At 38.9% G+C, this 12,189-nt stretch overlaps 1 protein-coding gene across 1 annotated transcript in view; it reads left to right on the forward strand.

Annotated features, from left to right (window-relative positions):
- PLA2G4A (phospholipase A2 group IVA) overlaps positions 1-12,189 on the forward strand; it is a 170,888-nt gene that overhangs the window by 105,274 nt on the left and 53,425 nt on the right. The window lies entirely within an intron of this gene.

Raw genomic sequence — 12,189 nt, forward strand, 5'->3', positions numbered from 1 at the left:
ACCTATATTACAAGCCAGTCTGTTTGTTTTATGAAATATGACCTCTGGGTATGTTTGAAGTACAAAATTTTTTTTTGAAGTACAAAATTTAAAGAGAATATCAAAGAGCTAATCCCATGAGGGAATCTCTAATCCTTAATGGTTTGGTTAATCTAGCTTGTTAGAAAGAATTTGTTTGGTTCTACATTTTCCTCCCATTCTCTCCTAGTCATTTATTGTGCTTTTATTCAGAATGATCACGACTGATAGCCAGGTAGCATCAAGTTCTTCCCAGCTCCAGATCAATGACTCCTGTAGGTTATTAATTCTATAGATTAGTTTCTTTTGAGTGTCTTTGCTGTCCTTCTTTCTCTTTTACTCCAGACCAGTATAGATCGATTTTTGTCTCTTAGATGGCCACTAATAAGCTTATATGATTTTAAACATTCCGCACCAGACCAGCATGTAGAACACAGCTTTTAGAGTATGTTATGCCAATTGACTAAACTATCCCTTGTGATGATGAGAATGCATTTTTAGTCTTAGTTTTATAATTCTAAATGTTATCAGATGTATCTAATTAAAGCATTCAGAAAGAAAAGAGCATTCAGAATATTGGACATTAATTTAATTCTATTGAAATGTTCTAACTTAATGAAACAATCTGATTTTAAAATTTTTTGAAGGACATTCTGTGTTTTGTAATGTTATGATTTGTGCCATAAATGGATTGCTTTTCAACTGGGTTGTAACTTAAAATGTGGTAAAATATAAAATTAAGAGTAGGTCAACTGACAAAAATCAAGATAAATATCATTGAAATGGAATAACATACTCCACCCATAATTAATGTAATCGTCTTATAATTTGATGATTTGTAGTCTTTCAGCAGGCACGTCTAAGGTGACATGATTCACTATGTATTCATTTTCTTCTGTAGGGCAAATAGAATGAAATGCAAGCTACCTTAGCTCACAGAAGAAGCAAAATAACCCTTGGATGCAGAAATCAAATAAATGTCATGAGTTTGTATATAATTAAATATGAAATTACTCCTTTGAATATATGATATCTCAGCAAAATTTGGAAGAAGAGTTAAACTATCTGAAAGTGTATTCCTACTATGTATAATATGTCTTTTGAAAAATATATTTATACAGAATTTCCAAAAGAAGATGTCATGTCTTATATTCCCTAATTCAAATAAGAAAATTAAAAAAAAGATTCCTCAAATACTCAAATAAGACCATCACCTTATTAAATAGGTGCATCACCTTATTACAAAGTGTTAAGATTTTGAATTAAAAGACTTTTCTAGTTATTCAGCCAAGGCAAGGCTCAACTTTCACAGTATGATATTAGATAGGTCTAGGGTTTTAGAGTTTCGGTGCCATCTTATACTGTGAGATGGATATCAGTCTATTTACTTCTTAATTACAGACAATTTGGTTCGGAAGCCAAGATCGCCAGTAGTTCCCAAATCCCCTTGAAGGCCTTTTGATCCCCCTTCAAAGGGTTCTTCCTACAAAACCACACCCATATCTTCAACAGCTGTATATTCAAGTGAGAGTTCACATTTTAAGAATATACAGTTTCTTTAACATTTTAAAACCAGATTAATTGGTTATAAAACAAAAACCCTACAGCCTTGTTGGCACTGTCCTTGTCTGCACCCTCAACGTGATTTATCTCTTGTGCAAGAAGGGTGTAGCCCATCACTGTTATTTCCCCGGAAGGGAAGAGCAGGCACCTGCCTGTTTAATGAGGAATGTGATGGAATAACCTAGACCCTTAAAGAGTTCACCTACTCAATCATTTGTTAGTGTTCTTCCGCTGGTTTTCTTTCCTGTGTTTGCTGTTGGTTAGATAGCCTGTTGTAGATCACTATTAAACACATTCCAAACAGCTTACTTTCTTCTAAAAAAGAAAGACTAGGCACTTTAAACCTTCCCTAAGAAGAAGTGATGCATTTGAATGATGTTATGGGAAAGGAATATTGAAAGTACTGTTGCTTTCCTCAAGAAAAACACCAAATCTATTTCCAAAGAAATACAACCAGAATACTCACTAGAAATGTACTCTGGGCTGTTTATGGGACATGATTAGACCCTGGAGCAGGACATTAGGCTTGGTAAAGTAGAGGACCCTGAAACAGGGAGAGACCTTCAAGGAGATGGGATGGACACAGTGGCTGCAACAATAGACTCCAACAGCAATACTTGTGAGGATGGCACGGAACCAGGCATGTGATGTTCTTTTGTACATGGTATCGATACGGGTCAGAACCAACCCAATGACCCCTAACAACAACAGGGCTGAGTGACAATTTCCGGGTATAATTATGCCAGAGGGCTTATGAAAGTTCACAGATAAGTGGAATGAAAAGATAATGGCATTTTCCTACAAACGTTTTGAAGCCTACTTGAGTATGTAAAACTTGATTAGAGCTGGATTCACTGCTTTAGTTACAGATTTTTGGAAGCATCTTCTTAAGTTTTCTTGTCAGGGTCAGAAAAGATGATTGATTTCTGAAAAAAAATGTTGTAGTTAAGATAATTTTAAATGTTAAAGGACCACCATTTACGCATGCACACTTAAAAGCTTTCAGCATAGTGTAAACATACCTTTTATGTGACCTGGGAAACCAATATTTGTGTGAACTTTATTACAATATCTTCTTTGTTTTTGGTGTCATTTGAAGTCCTCATTCTCCTTGACTTCATTAGGGAGTAGTAGGGAGAGGGTGAAACATTTTATGTAATTCACACATCTCTCTGTTTAACCCTCTTTCATGCCTATTTTGGCTATTTCACCTTCTGACTACTCTCTCCCAATTCCATTGTTTTCTTCTTATTGTGGTCCAATTATATCCTTGTATTATATCCTTCTATTATATCTAATATATCTTCTATTATATCTGCATATTATATCTATTATATCCTTTAATGATTTCCTCAATTTGTGAAATTGGGATTTACCAATATAGCTTCAAGGTCCGTGGGTAGTACAAACAACTAAGCCCTGGACAATTAGCTGAAAGGTTAACTGTTTGAATCCAACCAGAAGCATTGAGTGATGTAGGGAGCATGACAAGAAGATGGAAAGAATACACAGAGTTACTGTCCCCAAAAGAACTAGTAGACATCCCACCACTTCAGGAAGTGGTGTATGAGCCAGAACCAATGATGCCGAAGGAAGAAGCTCAAACTGCACTGAATACACTAACCAACGACAAGACTCCAGGAATTCATGAGCTGTCCACTTAAATGTTTCGGCAAGCTGGAGAGGTTGTGGAAGCACTCACTGGTCTATGCCAGTAAATTGGGAAGACAGGTCCTTGGCCAAATGACTGGAAAAGATTCATATTTATGCCCATTCCAAAGAAGGGGGAACCAATAGAATGCTCAAACTGTAGAACTCTATCATTGATATTGAACACAAGTACATTTTTGCTTGAGATCGTCCAACAATAGTTGCAGCTGTAGATTGACAGGAAAGTGCTGAGGTTAAGGTGAGAGAGAGAGAAGACATGGAACAAGGGGTCCCAATGCTGATGTAAGCTAGATCTTGGCTGAAATCAGAGAATGCCAGAAGGATGTTTACTTGTTCCATCGTTTGATTGTGTGACCCATAATCTGTGGGTAACCTTGTAAAGAATGGGAATGACAGAAGTGTTCACCGCTCGTTCAGAAATTATACAGGCCGTTGTGTGAACAGAAAAGTGGAATGGTTTAAATCAGAAAAACTGTACAAAAAGGTGTATAACTTCTCATCATACTTTTTCAATCTGTATGTGGAAAAAAATCAGTGAAGCTGAATTATATGAAGAAAAAATGTGGCATTAGGATTGGAGTTGTCATGAGTTGTAATTGACCTGACCTCAACTACTGACACCATAACAATCTGTTACCATCAAGAATGAAATCTGTGGAACTCCAGCATATCCCCAAGAGAGACAGACAATGAAACAAGGCTTCAATGGACAATGCAAAGAAGCCATCAAAGACCAAAAAAAAAGATGAAATTCAGAGGATGAGTAGATGGAAGTTTTTTTCCGAAGTAGTGGGTATTTTAATACAGTAGGATTGTGAGACACTGAGTGAGGACTGAGTTTGCAAATTGGTATTGGTTTTCAGTAAGAACACTAGACAAAGTAAATTAAATATCCTTTTCTTAATGAGACGGCAAGGAATAAGAAATCAATGGAAAGCAAAAGTGGGAAAGGGTGAAAACAGAACACCAGGACTGCATGTTTTAAACAGAGGGCAGCAGTGGGTCAGGGTTAGACTTCTCCCTTTTCCTGTGTGATACCTGTTCTACTTTTGACCAATGCCCCTCAATCACAGCTGCTGCAGGTCTGTCTGTGAAAGCTTACCATTTGTTATGCTGCTAAGTCAACTTCCGTAGAGCCTGAGTAAGAGTGGCGAGGAAGAAAGGCCCGGCGACCTCTTTCCCACAGTGAAAACCCTGTGGATCCCAACAGTCCAATTCCATTTTCCCGGGGGTCAGCATGAGTTCACAGTCATCTAGTAGGCAGCTAACACAACAACAATGATCGTTTTAAGCACTTTGGTTAAAAAGATCAGGAAGTAGACTGAATTATTATTTAAAAGCAATCTAGAATCCAGAAAAGTGTTTCTATTTGTGTGTGTGTTTGTTTAGAACTTAAGAAACCACCATTTTTGTACAAGTCAGAGATGAAGAAAATAGTACACAGCAGGATAGATATAAAATAAGAACTAGAAGCATCCTAAGGCAAGAAATAAGAACCTTTGAAAGGGTTAGCTATGGAGAAGAGGCACTTCCTGAGACAGAAGAAATGGTGGTCAGGGTGACTCATTGGAACAGTCTCTTGAAAAGTGTAGGTGAGACAGTAAAATGTTCAAAGGAAGGAATCGGAAGGACCTGGAAAAACAAATTACACTTCTGTGTTGTGTAAGTTTTTATATGCTGCTGATCCGTGACCATTATTTGGCAGGAATGAGGTAATACGGAAATTTCTGGAGAATCCCTAGACCTCCCGGAAAGTTTGCTAAGATCATGATATTGAATTTTATGTTGAACACAAGCTTTCTTTTAACTGCTATTACCTTTATAGTAATAACTTCTGAAATTATTTTTTGAGGATACTTGTTGATTAAATAAAAGCTTTAGGCAACCTGGAGAAGACATGAGTACACTGAGAATCATGGCAATAACTTGTTTTCTCTCACTGAGTTCAGCAGACTACCTTCCTCAGCATAACAGGGGTCTAAGGAGCTATTGATGGTTCATCCTTGTTCGTGTGGCATTCCCATCTAAAAACTAATTCTATGCGAATGGGGTTCAATTCATGAAACTGGTAGAACTACTGAAGTTCAAGTCATCAAACTAAGGGAATCTAAGAATAAATGTCTGAAGAATTCTCAAGAACTGAAATAAAAGACACCATTGAAACATAAACTAGCTTATAAGAAATGACAGTGCCAGGCATCTCCCTGCACCCACTTTTCTGTTGCCCATCCCCCATAGAGGAGGTTATATGTAGACTCTTGTAATCGGTTCTCCCTTTCTACTTCCCCTTCCCTCCCGGTATCGCCATTCTCACCACTGGTCCTGAGGGGTTCATCTGTCCTGGATTCCTTGTGTTTCCCATTCCCATCTGCACCACTGTGCATCCTCTGGTCTAACCAGGTCCACAAGGTAGAATTGGGATGATGATAGTGGAGAAGAGATAGAAGGGAGATGCCGGGCAATATAAGATATGATAAAATAATAATTTATAAATTATGAAGGGCTCATGAGGGTAGGGGAGAGTGGGGAGGGGAGGGCGGAAGGAAAATGAGGAGATGATTCCAGGAGTCCAAGCGGAAAGCGAGGGTTTTGAGAATGATGAGGGCAATGAATGTATAAGTGTGTTTTACACAAGTGATGTATGTGTAGATTGTGATAATAGTTGTATGGGCCCCAATGCAATGACATAAAAAGGAAAAAAATAAATCTCCTGTATACTATATTTATAGTTAATTTTTAAAAAAGAGAAAAATAGAAATGACAGACTTCTTAAAAAAATCAAGATACATATTGGAGATAAGGAGTTTGAGGTTGGAGTCCTGTCACTCATGAATCTTTCCTTCTTAGCACAGTGCCTGATTTGCCCATAGGTAGTATTTGTTAATGACTAAATCTTAGCTCACATACATAACTGACTTATGAAAAAAATTAAGATAGTGGTTTCTTTAGAGTTTTAAGATATTTATGTCTCCAATGCCAAGGATCATTCTAGACTTTCTAAATCTTAGTGGTATACATGAATCACTTGTGGCAATTTTAAACACTGAACTTCTAAATGTTTGCCCCTGAAGTTTCTGATTCAGCAAGCCCAGAGAAAACTCAGGCCCTGGTACTTGTAAAGTCTATAACTTGAATGAGAACTCCTTGCTCTCTGGCATGATTTACCTATTTGATTTTCACACTTACTCTATATGCATTAAGAGAATTAGGTGCTCCATCACATGAAGAGGTGGAAGAAATCAGAAGCAAATATTTTCTTTCTGGGGACATTCAGTTACAACCTTTCCATTATTTAGTTAGCCCCTTACAGCTACTGAACATCAAGTTGATTCTGACTCATCAAAACCCTGTAAGACAGAGCAGAATTGTCCCATCAAGTTTCCTAGAGTGTAATCTACACAGGATCAGATCACTAGATCTTTTCTCTTTTGAAATGAATCCTACATTTCAGTCAAAGACCTGTCTGTTAACAGGTTAACAATGGAGAGCTTATCCATTGTGTTGCTTGGACCCCTTCCCCCCTGTAGATGTGTTTCTGTATTTGTGATGCCTTACTTGCACTTTGGTAGTTTTACTGGACGTCATTTATTAGTAAAGTGGTGAAAAGTTAGATTTGACAGACAGTTAGGAATTGAAGGGGTAGCATTCTGCTTCAGCTCTCTTGGCACAGCCTAGGAACCAAGGAAAGCAAGTCTGGCCATAATGCCTGCTCCTTCCAAACAAAAGCCCAAGGCTTGGCTGTCATTACAATGAGACCATGAAAAAGCTGTCCATTTCACACTTGCCAATTCTGAGGAAAATAGATTCATAAATGGTAAACAACCAGAGAACATTTACCCAATGCAAATGGTCAAGTTATCCTCAATTTTTGTCCCTTACCACCACTTTAGTTTCAGGCCCTTTACTTCATGGGAGGGGAAGAAACAGCAGGGGATCGAATCCTGGTGGGTAAGTTCACTTGAACTTTTGGAGAGTAGAAATAAACTGTAACTGTTCTCTATGGAAAGGAAAAGGACAATTTCCTGAAAGATTGTGCTGCGGTCTTAGATGGCGAGAAGCTTTCTGCCCCTAGAAGCTTTCCTTGATTTAGAACCAGTGGTTAACTTTGGAAGAAGGGAAGGAAGGAGTGAAATTTGCTAGTGGCAGCAGAAATATTCATCCAAATGATAAATTGAGTAAAGACCAGATGAATATAGATTGAAACTGGCAGTCTTACAATATAGTGAGATATGAATAATTGTTTTATTATGCTCAATGATAAGGCATGACAACTACCAATAACAGTATGATCATATTGTTTCCTTACACTTGGCAATAAAATTATATATTCTGTGGCTAGTCAGATTTCTACTGACACTAAGTTTTTGTTCATTTTACTTAGTTTTTCGACTCACTATGAACAAAATAGAACACAATACGGTCATTTAATATAAAGAAGGAGCCTTATGTGTCTGATTAGAGCACACAGGAGAAACGAAAAGAGATGGAGAAGGAGGGGAGGACATCCTGGCCCATCAAGCCCCAAGGACAGTATTACAGCTCAGAGCAGACAACTTGCACAGAGAGGACCATAGGGCTGGCCCCACCACGAGATACAACACCCCTTACTAAACCATAGCACTGCGGGCAACAACACTGGAGATACAACGCAGGAATTGTGCCCAATCTGACCCCATCATGCTGGGGCGAAACACTAAAAGCATGCAACAGAGCAACAAGGGGAGGAAAGCAATGAAATCCCTGGGAAATACCAACAATAGACTTTTGGATATTGAGTGTGGCAACATCAGGCTCAACTGGAAAACACTCTTAAAGGTCAACAAACAGACCAACCTTGAACTATTTATAGGCTTTTCCATTTTTGTCCATTTTGTTGTTTTGTTATTGTTTTGTAGGTCTTGACTTCCTTCATTGTTTTATTTGGCTTTGCCTGGTTTTAGCACTTATTACTGTATCTGCATGTCTATCTAGATAAGATAGGAGGGATAAATAATTCAGAGATGAAAAGAATGGGACCAATGATTCCGGGAGGATATTGGAGAAGGGGAGGTGGGAGAAAGGAAGTGATGTGGCGGGGGTGGGGGTGGGGGGCAACCCAGGACAAGGGAAAAACAAGTGAACTAAAATCAATGGAGAGAAGGGCCAAGGATGCCTATTTGGGCTTAATCAAGGGCAATATAGCAGCAAGGAATTACTAAACCCCAATGAAGACTGACCATGATGGTGGGACAAGGGAAAGTACAAGGAAATAGAGGAAAGAACCAGAAGGCCAAGGGCATTTATAGAGGTCTAAATACAGGCATGTACATATGTATGTATGTTTGTGTGTTCATATATATACATATCTACAATGAGAGGTGAACAGAACTATGTACTCATATCTGTATGTTAAGAATTAAGGTTGTAGATGGACATTGGGCCTTACTCAAGTACTCCCTCAACTCAAGATCACTTTGTTTTAAGAATCCGGCATTCTCTGATGCTTACCTTCCCAACATGATTGCTGAAGACAAAATGGGTGCATAAACAAATGTGGTGAAGAAAATTGATGGTGCCCGTCTATCAAAAGATATAGCATCTGGGGTCTTAAAGGCTTGAAGATAAACAAGCAGCCATCCAGTTGAGAAGCACAAAAGCCCGCATGGAAGAAGCCCAGCAGTCTGTGTGACCATGCAGTGTCGATGGGATCAGGCGCCAGGCATCTAGGACCCAGAACAAAATCACACCCAATGTGAATGGGGCGGGGGGGGGGCTGGTTGTAGTGGAGACCCAATGTCCATCTGCAGACAATTGGACATTCCCTCATAGAGGAGTCACAGGGAAGAGATGAGCCAGTTAGGGTGCAGAATAGCACCGAAAAACACACAACTTTCCTCTAGCTCTTTAGTGCTACTTTCACCCCACTATCACGACCTCAATTTTACCTTACAAATTGGATTAGACCAGAGCATGCACACTGCTGCAGATAAGAGCCTGCAACACAGAGAATCCAGGATAGATACTGCCTCCCCCCCCCCAGGGCCAACAATGAGAGTAGAGATACCAGGAGGATTAGGGGAGGGCGGGGGGATAACACATAACCTCTTCCCAAGGGGACAAACAACAGAAAAGCAGGTGAGGGGCGACAGAGGACAATGAAAGATATGAAAATAATAATCTATAACTTATAAATGGTTCATGAGGGAGGGTAGGTGGGGAGGGAGGGGGAAGAAAAGGGGAGCTGATATCAGGAGCTTAACTGGGAAGAGAATGTTTTGAAAATGATGATACTGGCATATGTGCAAATGTGCTGACACACTGGATGAAGGTATGGATTGTGGGAAGAGATGTAAGAGCCCCCAATAAAAGCAGTTTTTAAAACAAACAACAACTAATTTAGTGTCATGTAAGAAACCTTAAAAAAGGAGAAGAAGAAGAAGGAGCCCTGCTTTCTCAATGGTTAAAGTGCTTGGCTGCTAACTGTAAGGTCAGTGGTTGAAATCCCCTGGCTGCTGCACGAGCGAACGGTGTGGCAGTTGGTGCTCTAGGATGTACAGCCTTGGAAACCCTATTAGGCAGCTCTCCTCTGTCTACAGCATTGATCTGAGTTGGAATTGATCCAACAGTAGTGCATTTGGTTTGACCGCTATTGCAACACGAAACTGCGTGCATTAAAGTAAAAGCAAAAACAATGGAACTTGAAATGATATTCAAAAAACACTCATGCCGTAACTTACAGATTTTCAAGGCATGAGCCATAGGTTGTATTTAAGTTTTATAATGGTCCATGGAAGCAGTTTTGTTCTTTGTACAATACCAGCCAAAATTTTTTCCTCACTGTTCTAATAAAGAATGAACAATTTCCTGAATATTTTCAGAATTGACCACCCCAGGGTGGAGGGGCTCAAAAGAGTGTTTTATTTTCCCATTATAATATTGTGCTTAAAAATAAGCCATTGACATTATTATATCAGCTCATATTTTATGAATAAAAGATGACTAGGACCAGGAACTCAGATCTTTGCTGATTTGGATGAATCATATGATTTACTTAGAGCTAATTATAAGGTTGAATGGCTTACGTGTGTTTTGATAGACATTTGGTGATTAAGCCAATTTCAGTGTAACCAGTATCACATCCTTGTGCAAACATTTAGAAATTCAGTTGGTCATTGTCATAGTTGCATAATTTCATGTCAGCTTGAAGATAGATGAAAGTGTAGGGGTGGAGTTTAGTTTGTCAACCAAGTCCCAGCCTGATGGTGACTCCATGTGGATGTGGCCTTCTCATAAGCAGGGCCTGGGAACTTCCTATCTCCCTTGCTGCTGGCTGCCCTGACTGCTGCCAGAGCCCTGTGATCAACTGCTCCATTGGATCCACACAACTTTGTACCCACCAGCGAGTGGTGTTCCTGCATTCTGCACCATTGTATGTAGTTTCATGAGTCCGAAGAGGGATTTCTGGACTAGTGTCAGACTTATCGACTTGGTTTGGAGTGGGTTGTAATGTTTTCTTGATATACAATTAGTTCTTGATATAAAGCTCTTTCTTGCACATATATAAATTTCCTGGATTTGCTTCTCTAGTCCACCTGACCTAACACAGTCCTACAAAGCTATATTAAGGATCTGAATCCTCCCCAAAGCTGTTTAGCTATTTTAAGGATTTGAATCCTCCCCCAGGACACAGACACACACACACACACACACACACACACACACACAGCACAGATTCAATGTTGTGTCTATTGTGACTCTCCATTTCTTAACTTGTCATTATCCTCAGTTTGTCTCCATTTAAAGCTGAGTTCAGCATGGAATTCTAATTTAAGCTAAAGTGGGAATAAGTTAGAACCCTGTTGGAACTGCCAGGTGAATCTTAGACTGCTAACCACGAAGCTAGAGGTTCAACTCTACTAGATACTCAGTGAGAGACAGATGAGAGAGTCGGCTCCAGTAAAGATTTGCTGCCCTGGAAATCTTATACATGAGTTGGAAATTGACCATTTGGCAGTGCGTTTGATTTATTTGGTTTGAGAATAAGTTGATTTCTAAAACAAAGTCTTTATGAAAGATTGACAAAATAAAATGTATCCACTAGCAGAAGACAATGTTTAAATCCTAATTCTGCAATTATTAATTATGGGAACTTGGAGCAATTTATTTAACTTCACCAATCCTCTTTTTCCTTATCAATATATTAAAATTGAATTGAAAGCCAGTTTTAGTTTTCTAAGGCAAAAATATATGAACAATTAGTACGTCTAATACCTAGAAGTGAGCAGAGATCCCCAAATAATCAATTTTCTCCACCTTTAAGGGAGACAAACCTGTATGATAGACATTTTGATTTGGGTTACAATGAAAAAGGGGATTAATTTTTTTCAACGCAACGCATTTGACAATGCCAGGTACTTATTTGATTCTGAAACCCACAAACTTGTGGATAAGTAAAGCTCTTTTCCTCTAGGAATTCATAAGATACTAGAGAAAAAAGTAAATAATCAATGCACATTGTGAGCACTACAGTATTACAGGTATTGGTTCACAGGTAGGAGGACATTAACTGAATATTCATTGTCTAACTATTAAGTGGTGTCACATAATGACCAATTGTTGGTAGCTACGAGGCTTCGCAAAGAGCCATTTACCTTCTTGACCATATTTCTTTTCATATTTTTATGCCCAGAAATTTAGAGGCCCACAGTTGTTGAGACTTGGGATTCTGTATAGCACTAACAAATCCCAAAATTATAGTAACCAGAAATTGAAATGGTCAACTGTCATTCTCTCCTACCCACCTCCACATTCCCTACCAGGCATTTTTCAGGAGAATTTGGCATTCACAATAATTTTCCAACTGTAGGAATCACTCAGATTATCCCGTCGCTTGAGTAATATTTCATCAGGACAAATCCATATATGGTAACACACGATTCAAGTGCATTGTGCCACCAT

The sequence above is a fragment of the Tenrec ecaudatus genome, chromosome 1, assembly GCF_050624435.1.
Source record: "Tenrec ecaudatus isolate mTenEca1 chromosome 1, mTenEca1.hap1, whole genome shotgun sequence".
Classification (NCBI taxonomy): domain Eukaryota; kingdom Metazoa; phylum Chordata; class Mammalia; order Afrosoricida; family Tenrecidae; genus Tenrec; species Tenrec ecaudatus.